This window comes from Lissotriton vulgaris, unplaced genomic scaffold, assembly GCF_964263255.1.
Source record: "Lissotriton vulgaris unplaced genomic scaffold, aLisVul1.2 SCAFFOLD_708, whole genome shotgun sequence".
In the NCBI taxonomy this organism is placed as follows: domain Eukaryota; kingdom Metazoa; phylum Chordata; class Amphibia; order Caudata; family Salamandridae; genus Lissotriton; species Lissotriton vulgaris.
Window position 1 is genome coordinate 42017 of NW_028247169.1, and position 12126 is coordinate 54142.

The following is a 12126-nucleotide window of genomic DNA, read 5'->3' on the forward strand; positions in this document are numbered from 1 at the left end:
CCCAGTCAAAAGATCTGGGCCATAATCCATCGTTTTTTTGCACTCCACACCACCCTGGGTTAGACAATGGCGATCTGCAAATCAGCTCTGACCCTGTGCCCCATGGGAACAGTCCAGTCTGAACTACAAAAGCCATGTCCTTCCCAGAACGGAATCAAGCATCCGAGGACCGGACCGGTTTCGAGGTAACACCTCTCATCAGCCCGGCTAGCTTGACTCCAGTGGTGTGGAGTGCCTGGGACCCACGACTGAGCATCCCCAGCACACTTATGGCGGCAATTGCAAACAAAACAGGTGATGGGCCGAATGTGGATCAATGTCACACATTCAACCCAGTCAAAAGATCTGGGCCATAATCCATTGTTTTTTTGCACTCCACACCACCCTGGGTTAGACAATGGCGATATGCAAATCAGCTCTGACCCTGTGCCCCATGGGAACAGTCCAGTCCGAACTACAAAAGCCATGTCCTTCCCAGAACGGAATCAAGCATCCGAGGACTGGACCGGTTTCGAGGTAACACCTCTCATCAGCCCGGCTAGCTTGACTCCAGTGGTGTGGAGTGCCTGGGACCCACGTCTGAGCATCCCCAGCACACTTATGGCGGCAATTGCAAACAAAACAGGTGATGGACTGAATGTGGATCAATGTCACACATTCAACCCAGTCAAAAGATTTGGGCCATAATCCATCGTTTTTTTGCACTCCACACCACCCTGGGTTAGACAATGGCGATATGCAAATCAGCTCTGACCCTGTGCCCCATGGGAACAGTCCAGTCCGAACTACAAAAGCCATGTCCTTCCCAGAACGGAATCAAGCATCCGAGGACCGGACCGGTTTTGAGGTAACACCTCTCATCAGCCCGGCTAGCTTGACTCCAGTGGTGTGGAGTGCCTGGGACCCACGTCTGAGCATCCCCAGCACACTTATGGCGGCAATTGCAAACAAAACAGGTGATGGACCGAATGTGGATCAATGTCACACATTCAACCCAGTCCAAAGATCTGGGCCATAATCCATCGTTTTTTTGCACTCCACACCACCCTGGGTTAGACAATGGCGATATGCAAATCAGCTCTGACCCTGTGCCCCATGGGAACAGGCAAGTCCGAACTACAAAAGCCATGTCCTTCCCAGAACGGAATCAAGCATCCGAGGACCGGACCGGTTTCGAGGTAACACCTCTCATCAGCCCGGCTAGCTTGCCTCCAGTGGTGTGGAGTGCCTGGGACCCACGTCTGAGCATCCCCAGCACACTTATGGCGGCAATTGCAAACAAAACAGGTGATGGACCGAATGTGGATCAATGTCACACATTCAACCCAGTCAAAAGATCTGGGCCATAATCCATCGTTTTTTTGCACTCCACACCACCCTGGGTTAGACAATGGCGATATGCAAATCAGCTCTGACCCTGTGCCCCATGGGAACAGTCCAGTCCGAACTACAAAAGCCATGTCCTTCCAAGAACGGAATCAAGCATCCGAGGACCGGACCGGTTTCGAGGTAACACCTCTCATCAGCCCGCCCTTTGCCAAACTGGCCAGTCAGTCCAGAAATAAAATAAAGTATAATTCATGCTAAAAACTCCAGCAAGTAGTACGCATTCCCCCAAAAAATACATGCAGGCATCATTGTCAATAAATAACACATTGTCCTCAAATTCAATCTCCCGATGAATTCTGTGAGTCCTTTCCAACTCATAAAATATCCTTATTTTGCAATTGGCAGCCTTCTTGGTCTTGCTGCAAGCCTCAAGTCTGAAAGTCCCATCCAAACTCTCTTAGGAGCCAGTTTAGTCAATAACAAATATGTCCTTGCACAATGGTCCTTTTATTAAATATAACATTTTTTTTAAGTTAATCGTTCACCACCCCCGGGGGCCCACATTTACTAATGCGATGTATAGGGGTTGTGACACTTCTGTGACACAAACCTCTCACAAAGTGTTAGGGAGTGATTTACTATCCATGATTTGCATTGGATACATTCCCAAAGGAACTCAAAGTTGTGCAATGCGCTGCTTTCCGTTACTTTCCGTCTACGGGGCATTCTGTGTTTGGTGCATGGGCATTGCCTTGTGACCACTGAGGGCCTTTGATGCGAATTCCTATCTAAATCATTGGTAGAGAGGGGTTTGTGACAAAATCTTACACCTCCTCAAGACAGGTGTAACGAGGAGAAAGGTTTTAAAATTCTCCTCATTTGTCCCATTTTACATGTGAGCTGAATTGCATAGTGGAACAAGCCTAAAAGCATAGTTTTTTATTGGAAGGCTTTTCTTGCAGTACAAAACGTATGTTTCAAAGAACGCACACACCCTTACCGCATTTCCTAAGGCCTTTCGACTGCACAATATAAAGTACAATTTGAGGCAGTTTCAACTCCTAACATAAAAATGCCGCCTCCAGCCCCAGCCACACATACCTCCTAAAAAGCGTACATGGGCAGACAAAATCCTCCTCACCATTTCCTTACCTTGTCCAGTCTGACCCCACATTCGATTTTTCCCACTAATCACCACCTGTTTACCAGTGCATATCCTCCCATTGGAAACAACACCACCTCTTGCTCAAGTAACTCTGGGACCACAAGAACACCCAATTACACATACCATGGATACTGTCCCCTCCCACTCTGAAACGTCACACTTCCCTACTGCATGTTCCTTTCGGTTTCCCATCCTTGCCAGCATTATTCACCTCATCTTCACCCTGACAGCTTGTTGATGGTCGACTTAGCTATGTTGTGAGCAAAGTTAGCTACCAGCCAGAGGTGCTACATAATTGTGAAAATCAGAGCTGCCACGTGGCCTCATGTCCAGTACAACACCTGCAGCCAGTTCTCATGTTTTCTTTCTTTTATCCAAAGGGTCTAGGGCTTGCAGTCACTTACTATAATGACAAACGTTAAACTGCTCATCAGAAAATGCAGAGTGCTGTTGGCTATAAACCCAGGGCTACTAGAGGTATCAGACAAAAAATGTGGTCAGTTAGCTGCAGATGTCACTGAGCTCAGTAAACCGTACGTCACCCACAAGAATGGTCTGTTTATCTGCACACAGACCGTCCTGCCCCCCCCCCCCTGTTTCGCTTACCACGCTGTCCCTAAGCACATATTTGTAGGAATGGAGAAGCACAAGCAAATATGAGATCAGTGCTCCCTGACATCACAAATAGCAAGTGCAAACAACAACAAATCATCACTTGGTGTCTGTCTTTAGAAAGCTCCAAGTCGTGCTAAATGGCCAAAATAAAAATCTTCCCTTAATTGTTCAAATTACCTTCGATTACACAAGAGCAAATGTCTGCGACACATGACTGAAAATCGTTTAAAAGGCAGAGAAGCAACAGAATTTCCTCTGTTAGTTAAAATAATGTAGGACACTAGCAGAGTTTAGCGAGCCATTTGGGTTTGGGATAAGGTGCGGTAGGCTGATACTGCAGTTTTATCCCCCACTTGTGCACATTTAACCTAACGTAAGAGAAACATATTGGGTGATTGGTGAAGTCAAATTGACCGACCGAAAACGTCTACTCTGGAAAATCAATAACGTAAGAGACACCGTTTCCGCCCAAGAACAAAGAGGGCATGGGAGCTGAGGACATCACTCTCAGCCAGGTAGAGGCCTAAACAATACCAAGCTAGATTCTCCGTTTGTAGAGCCTCCAAACAATTTTCAAATATATTGCCTGGTCGGGGTTAGAACCCCCGACCATCCTCTTCAAAGATATCTCGTTTAGTTCTTAGTGCTATAGCTATCGGGACGGGTGCTAAATCTCATACTTTACTAGCTCTTCTCACGCCGGACCAACTACACCCGGTACTCCGCAGCAATAACCCAAGGAAACACTGCGCTGCGCCCCCCCCCTTCATTTTTTACCGGAACCTAGCTGTTGTTGTGCTTGCCTTCACTATGTATTGTCCTGGGACATTGTCCTTAACCGTTTCGAGGGCAAGAGAGCACTGCCGACTAACAATGTGACAGCTGGCTTCTTAATGTAAAATTCCTGCATTTTTTGTTTGTTTGTTTTTTGCCATTATCTACTTAGCATTACCGTTCTGGTAAATTCCAACTCGTGCGATCCTGATGATATTTCCGTTCACCCTTGCCGGTAGAGGGGGGCCCGATCGCCTCCCTGAACTCCTGAAAGGGCCACCCTCCAGGCTGCCCGCCAGCACGACTGCAACTTTCCTACAGCGTGCATCGTGCTCGCCTTCATGCCGATCCTATTTCTGGCTCTCATCAGGGGCAGCGTGCTCAGCACCCGCTGCAGCACGCTCTTGCATCCAGCTCAGTGGTGTTCCTCCCGCCGGTTCTTCTTAAACGTGACCAGCGCGTTCACTCACAAAAGTAAGTTCTGGCTGCGCAGCCGCGAATGTGCCCCTAGAGCACGGGGGCCCTGGGTTACACCACGCCCGGCCCCTAGGGGTGATGCTACCCTTGCCGCCGGTTCTTTTTTAACGCAACAGCGCTCATCATACGTCACTGGCTGTGTGGCCCCACCGCCGCGGAGGGGGCCCCTGGAGCGCAGAGGCCCCCCCGCAACGCGGGGGCTGCATGGGCCTGTATTCAATGTAAGAAGCAATTCAGTCTGTTTGCCCAGTGACCGAATACGCCGTAAGGTCGGACTAGGTCTGTATTTGTTGTGGAAGCAGGCCAGAAATCTGAACCGTTTACTCAACTGAAATCCCATCACTCATTTCATGTTGGGTCGATCGGTTACACATTCTGTATCCGCACTTTAAATTTGGCAGCCATGCTGTAATGACACGGAACAGCACTGTGTTTTTATAATGCCAATAATACAATGCAAGATGAATAGTTTTTGGCCAAGCAGCATTTGTTTTACATCAAGGGCTGGTATTCTACATATACACATTTTGTTAAAAAAATATGTTAATAAACGTTAGTGCGCAAACGCAGTTACACAAAAATCTATGCAAACTTTCCAGTCTTGGATATAAATAAGACCCAGACAAATAATAAGTCAGACAACTCCCTCACACCGAACAGAGCTGTGCTTAACCAATTTAATCACATCTCGCTCGCAGAGACAAGTAAACTACTATCAGCAGCTAAATCTGGGTCTCCAGAGGATATATGTCCACCCAGTACAATGACTCTCTTGTCTCCAATATGTGCCCCAATGATCCAAAGTATTTTCAATGCTTCAATTGAGACGGTCTCATCCCGAGGGCTTGGAAAGAGGCCTCCGTGCGGCCTATTCTGAATAAACCATCCGCAGACCCCCAGGAGCTAAGTAACTACAGGCCAATATCCCTGTTACCCTTACTGGGGAAATTACTGGAATCAAAAATAAACACCCAACTTAGTCAATACTTGGAAGCAAATGACATGCTTGACCCTTCCCAGTCAGGCTTTCGACCGGGGTTTAGCACAGAAACAGCAACCCTGGCGGTCACTGATTCGCTAAGACGTACCCTCGATGCCGGTGGCTCTTCAATCCTGATCCTCTTAGATCTCTCCGTGGCTTTTGATACGATATCTCATCAAAGGCTAGCAGAGAGACTAAGCGAGTGTGGCATCGGAGGCACCGCCCTACAATGGCTGAGAGATTTCTTAAGGGACAGATGGCAAACTACCATGCTCGGCCCATTTGTCTCCAAAAGGAAATTCCTGCTGGATAAGGGGGTGCCACAGGGCCCCTGTCTTAGCCCCACCCTATTTAATATTTATCTAGCCCCCCTGGCCAAGCTTATCCAATCCTTCGGCTTCGAGATTATCTCGTATGCTGACGATACGCAGCTACTGTTCCCAATTGGTAATAACATCACTGACGAGAAACAGCGTTTCATGGGCGGTATGCTGGTGATCGCAAACAGGATGAGGGAGCAGTGCTTTCAACTCAATCCGGGAAAAACAGAGCTAATGCTCTTAGGGAAGTTCGCACACCTTTGGACTTCTGACTGGTGGCCCCCCCAACTGGGTGAGGCACCAAAACCTTCTACCTCAGTAAAAAGCCTGGGAATCCAATTGGATGTCAAGCTGGACATGAAGGACAATGTGAAAAACATCACAGGATCATGCTATTATAATCTGCGTCTACTGCGTAGAATTATCCCCTACCTACCTTTGGAGCACTGTAGAATCTTAGTGCAGGCTATGATAGGGAGCAGGCTGGATTACGGCAACGCCTTACTGGCAGAGGTAGGAGTTACAGCCTTATCAAAGCTACAAGTAATACAGAACACTGCGGCCAGAATGGTTTTTGTTGGACAGGCCACATGAAGGGCCACTCTCCCCCGGCCCGACCAGGCCCGAGCCCGGTCACGCAGGTACCACCCCCACCATTACCCGTCCTCCGGGACCCCTACCCTCGAACATATCGACCTAGTGGGCCTGCCCCACTGCCGGCCTGCGCGCCCATCCTGGGCGCCATCTTGGACACTCCACCACGAGGTCGCCTGGCCCCCGATCGACCTCAACCCTGGGCCTGGCCAGGCCTTAGACTTCCCGGCACCATCATCCGCCCAGGAGGTGAGCGGGCTACTTGGCAAGTCAATGGGAGAAAGAGGTGTCGATGGCTCTCCCCCGCCAGGTGCCGCTCGCCCATCGCCTCCCCGGGCGCTGGCTCCACCCCCCTGCTGGGTGTCTGGACACCCTCATCCCGGACCTCCCGACCTCCAAGTGCGAGGGTCCGGACATCAAAGACCGCCAGCCCTATAACTGGGGCAGCTCCGGAGCAGGAAGGCAGTTGTATCTTGGAGTCGAGAGACGCAAAGAAGAACTCATCCTTGACGGACTATTTGGCGCTGCCATAGCTCTGTCTCGTGCACCATCGTCCTGCCTGCTGGCGCTGCCGCAACCTTCGCAACCTTCATATCCTTCATCGTCGTCGGGACCTGCTGGCGTGGCCGCGGACCGTTTGTAACCGTCACCTTCACCGGGACCTGCTGGCTCCGCCGCGGCCCGTCGCCATCTTCGATCATCTCGGGACCTGCTGGCTCCGCCGCGGCCCGTCACCATCTTCGATCATCTAGAACGCCGAGCTCGAGGATTGAGAGCTATTCATCTACCCGAGTGGTAACAAGACTGTCCCGCTACCCCCTTTCCTAACCAGAGACTAGAACCGAGGGGACCCCTGAGTCCAGACCTCCTTGTACCATCCTACCGTACTCTAAGAATTGCTGATAAAGTATCGTTGAACCTTATTCCTGTGTGGTGTCCGTCTGTGGGGGGGGAAGTTACTTGTCTGTACGATCGCTGGAGACGGCTCTCCCCGGAGACCTCTCCCCTCATACTCGGCCGACCCTCCCGGTCCGTCTAACATTGGTGGCCAGCGGCGCGATCCGAATCACCGCATAACCGTACAGAAAGTAGCTCACCCCACGGCGAATCACGATGTCAACTAAAGAAAGCGGACCGACGGAGAAACTCCAGATGGAGAAATTAGACGAGTACAGCCATCGTGAACTAAAGCAGTTCTGCATCGAATTAGGTATCGCTACCACCGGTCTCAGTACCAAAGACGATTTTAAGCAGGCCCTAGAATCTTGGGCAGAAAATGGGGTGGCCGGAACCCCCGATCAAAGCATCACAGCAAAAACCTTCACGGCCCCTGAAGAGCGGAGAACGAGCCTCTCGCAAGATGAGATCCAGGAACGAGAGAAAACCCGACTACACGAGCTGGAAATGGCCCGGCTCAAAATGGACATTGAACTTAAATTGGCCGAACAAAAAATCAACTTAGAGCACCTGCGTCTCCGAGAAGAAAGAGAGGAGAAACAGAGACAAAGGGAGCTCGAGGAAAAGAAACTGGCATATGAGCATGAGCGGAATCTAGCTGAGATCGACCTACGCAAGAATAAAGTCGGAGGGGTGTCCGAGCAACCACACACCCCAGGGGCGACAGAGAAAAAGGTACACATCCCCAAGGATGTCGTTCGAGAGTACTTCCGAGAGGACGACATCCAGCAATGGTTTAAGGCTTATGAAATCGCTATGACTGCACACCGGATCGATAAAAGCGATTGGGGAGCCGGTCTATGGGGGAGATTCCTCAATGAGGGCCGCGACGCCCTACTGCAACTCCCGGACCACCAGATGACCTCCTATGACCATATGAAAGCTGCACTCCTCACCCGCTATGGCTTCACACCCGAGATGTACCGTCAGAGGTTCCGAGACTGCACCCGCATCCCGGGTACAACTTGGGTGGACTATGTAAACTACTTTAGCCGAGCCTTCGAGGGCTGGATCAAAGGGAGCAAGGTCACGACCTACGAACAACTGTTCAATCTTATGGTCTGGGAGCATCTGTCGAACAATTGCTTCATTGAACTGCGCCAACACCTCCTCGACAGCAAGTTAACGGATCCCCGGCAGCTAGCAGCCGAAGCTGACCGGTGGGAAATCACCAGAGTAGGCCGAAACGGGTCCTACGAACAAAATCGGAACAACAATGGTGAACACCGCCCCCGAGGAGGAGGAGGAGGAGGCCAAGGACGCGGAAGGGACAACGCGCCAGTCACCCCCGCTCCAAGCACCACCCCCCCGGCCAACCGGGGCAGCACCCCGGCGCGTCCGGGATATCGAGCCAATGTTACGTGCCATCGATGCCAACGAATTGGACACTATGCGAATGACCCAAACTGCCCCCAGTATCAGAGCCCAAGACCCCGCCAAGTAGCCGCTGCAGCTCTAGGGGAGGAACAGATCTCAGAGGAACAGGAGGAATACGAACAGGAACACCACGAATGGGAGCCAGCCGCCATGGCTCTAGCCTGCTTAGGGGGGAGAGACATGGTCCCGCGGGTCCCCCTACCCGCTAACACCCAGAAGTACAGTCAATGGGTGAGCATCAATGGACACCGGGCCGAAGCCCTTCGTGACACTGGGGCCAGTGTAACAGCCGTCCGCTGTCACCTGGTGACCCCAGAGCAATATTTACCGAACATTCTCTGCCCGGTACGGACCGCCGATAACTCAGAAAGTCTGTGTCGGATGGCCTGCGTCCCCTTCGAATGGGGAGGGGTCTCCGGCATGTTGAAGGTAACGGTCCGAGACGATGCCCCCGTAGACTGCCTCCTGGGGAATGACCTCGAAAGCTCTCCGTGGGCAGCCGTAGAACGGAGAGAACACCTGGGGATGTTAGGCGTCCCGGACTGGGCGTGCGTCACCACCCGGTCCATGGCCGCCCGTGCCAACCCCCGCCCAGAGGAACCCGAATGGCCGGCGCCACCGCCCCCGGTCGCCCCAGCCGAAACCACCGACCGTGACGTCCCCCCGGCACCAGCTCAACTTCCAGACCTCGCTAGCCTCGACCAGTGGCCTCAAGAGGGGGGACCCACGCAAGAACAATTTCGCCAAGAACAGAAGTCCTGTCCCTCCCTCGAGGGACTCCGCCAACAAGCACTCGCCCAAAGCGCAGGCGATACCTCCGGCACGCACTGGGTCTACTGGGACAATGATCTGCTGTACAGTGAGCAAAGGATTGCGGAGCTGGGGGCTAGCCGAGTACTGGTGGTGCCCCTCCGTTTTAGAGACTTTCTGCTAAACCTGGCCCACGATGTCCCCCTGGCGGGACACCTGGGTCAAGATAAAACCTACAGTCGTCTGGTGACCCACTTTTTCTGGCCCAAAATGAGGAACGATGTACACCAGCATTGCCGATCTTGCCCCACGTGCCAAGCCAGTGGAAAGAGCGGCCGCAAACTAAAGGCCCCCCTGCAACCTTTTCCTGTGGTCACCACCCCGTTCGAGAGGGTCGGGATAGACATCGTGGGGCCCCTGGACCCACGCACCAAACAAGGCCATCGATTCATCCTGGTGCTAGTGGACCACGCCACCCGCTACCCCGAGGCTGTTCCCCTGCGAACTGTGACAGCCCCGGTAGTCGGCCGGGCGTTGATGGGGATCTTCTCCCGTGTGGGCTTCCCCCGAGAAGTCGTCAGCGACAGAGGCACGAACTTTATTTCTAAATATATGAAGTCCCTCTGGCAGCAGTGCGGGGTTACCTACCGATTCACGACCCCCTATCACCCTCAAGGAAACGGACTCGTTGAGCGGTTCAACCGCACGCTCAAAGGGATGATCGGGGGGTTGGAAGAGCCCCTCCGTCGCCAGTGGGACGTGCTGCTGCCGTGCCTCCTCTTCGCCTATCGAGAGGTTCCCCAAAAGTCCCTGGGCTTCAGCCCGTTTGAACTTCTATATGGACACCCAGTGCGGGGGCCGCTCAGCCTAGTCAAGGAAGGCTGGGAGATGCCCCCTCTAAAGAACCCACCGGATGTCTTCCGGTACCTCCTAACACTCCGCAACCAGACCCGGCGGTTCAGTGAGCTGGCAAAAGCCAACCTAGAGGCCAGTCAAGAGGACATGAAAAAGTGGTATGACCGGAATGCCTCCTCCATCGAATTTGAACCTGGACAGCAGGTGTGGGTGATGTCCCCCACCGAACCCTGCGCCCTGCAAGACAAGTGGACAGGGCCCTTCAAAGTAGTCGAGCGCAAGGGTCCTGCCACCTATCTCATCGACATGGAGTCTTCCCGGAACCCCCTCCGGGTCCTCCACACCAACAGACTGAAGCCTCACTTTGCACGTTCAGAACTCAGCCTACTGATGGCCACAGACAATGGGGCTGAAGAGGACTCAGAGCCCCTCCCTGACCTCCTGCGGACGCAGGAGAAAGACGGCTCCGTGGATGGGGTCCGGCTCTCGGAGGCCCTCACCCGAGAGCAACACCAGGAGTGTCGAGACCTCCTGTCCCAGTTCGCCAGCCTGTTCTCCCTCGCCCCAGGTGTCACTTCCTGGTGTGTGCACGATGTGGATACAGGGGACAGCCCCCCTATCCGCCACCGGGCCTACCGCGTGCCAGATCGGGTACGGGCCTGCATCCAAGAAGAGGTAGCCAGAATGCTCACGCTCGGGGTCATCGAGCCCTCCGATAGCCCCTGGGCCAGTCCGGTAGTACTGGTCCCCAAAGCAGCCGCCCCTGGCACCACGCCGGAACTCCGGTTCTGTGTCGACTACCGGGGCTTAAACGCGGTCACCAGAACAGACGCACATCCCATCCCCCGGGCAGATGAACTAATTGACCGCATGGGGGCTGCCCGATACCTCAGTATCTTCGACCTCACGGCGGGCTACTGGCAAATCGGCCTCACACCCCGGGCCCAAGAACGTTCTGCCTTCTCCACCCCCGACGGCCATTTCCATTTCAAGGTCATGCCCTTCGGCATGAAGAATGCCCCAGCGACCTTTCAGCGGCTCGTCAATCAGGTCCTGGCGGGGCTCGAAGGGTTCAGCGCCGCCTACCTAGATGACATCGCTGTATACAGCCACCAGTGGACCGAGCACCTCCACCACCTCCGAGCAGTGCTACAAGCCCTTCAGCGAGCTGGCCTCACGATCAAGGCCAGCAAATGTCAAATCGGGCAAGGGTCAGTAACCTACCTCGGACACCAGGTGGGAAGCGGACTGGTAGCCCCTCTGCAGCTCAAAATTGCCGCCATCCAGACCTGGCAACCCCCCATCACCCAGACCGAGGTACGAGCCTTCCTGGGCCTCACGGGCTACTACCGAAGGTTCGTGAAAGACTACGGTACCATCGTGGGTCCCCTCACGGAACTCACATCAAAAAACCAACCCAAGAAAGTCAACTGGACCCCAGAGTGCCAAGCAGCCTTCGAACAATTGAAGGACGCCATGTGTTCCGCCCCGGTACTCCAGGCCCCTGACTACAGCCGGGAGTTCGTCGTCCAGACGGATGCTTCCGACCAAGGCATCGGGGCCGTCCTGTCTCAAGTGAACACCGAAGGCCTTGATCAGCCAGTGGCCTTCCTCAGCAGGCGACTCCTACCACGAGAACAACGCTGGAGCACCATTGAGAGGGAGGCCTTCGCCGTGGTATGGGCTCTCAAAAAACTCCGGCCCTACCTCTTTGGCACTCACTTTCGGGTGCAGACCGACCACCGACCCCTGCAATGGCTGATGCAGATGCGGGGAGAAAACCCGAAGTTACTACGCTGGTCTATCTCCCTCCAGGGGATGGACTTCACAGTTGAACATCGGCCTGGGCCAGACCACGCCAACGCGGATGGCCTGTCACGCTTTTTCCGCCTCGACGAGGAGAGTCCCCAAGAGGATGGGTGACTCTCCCC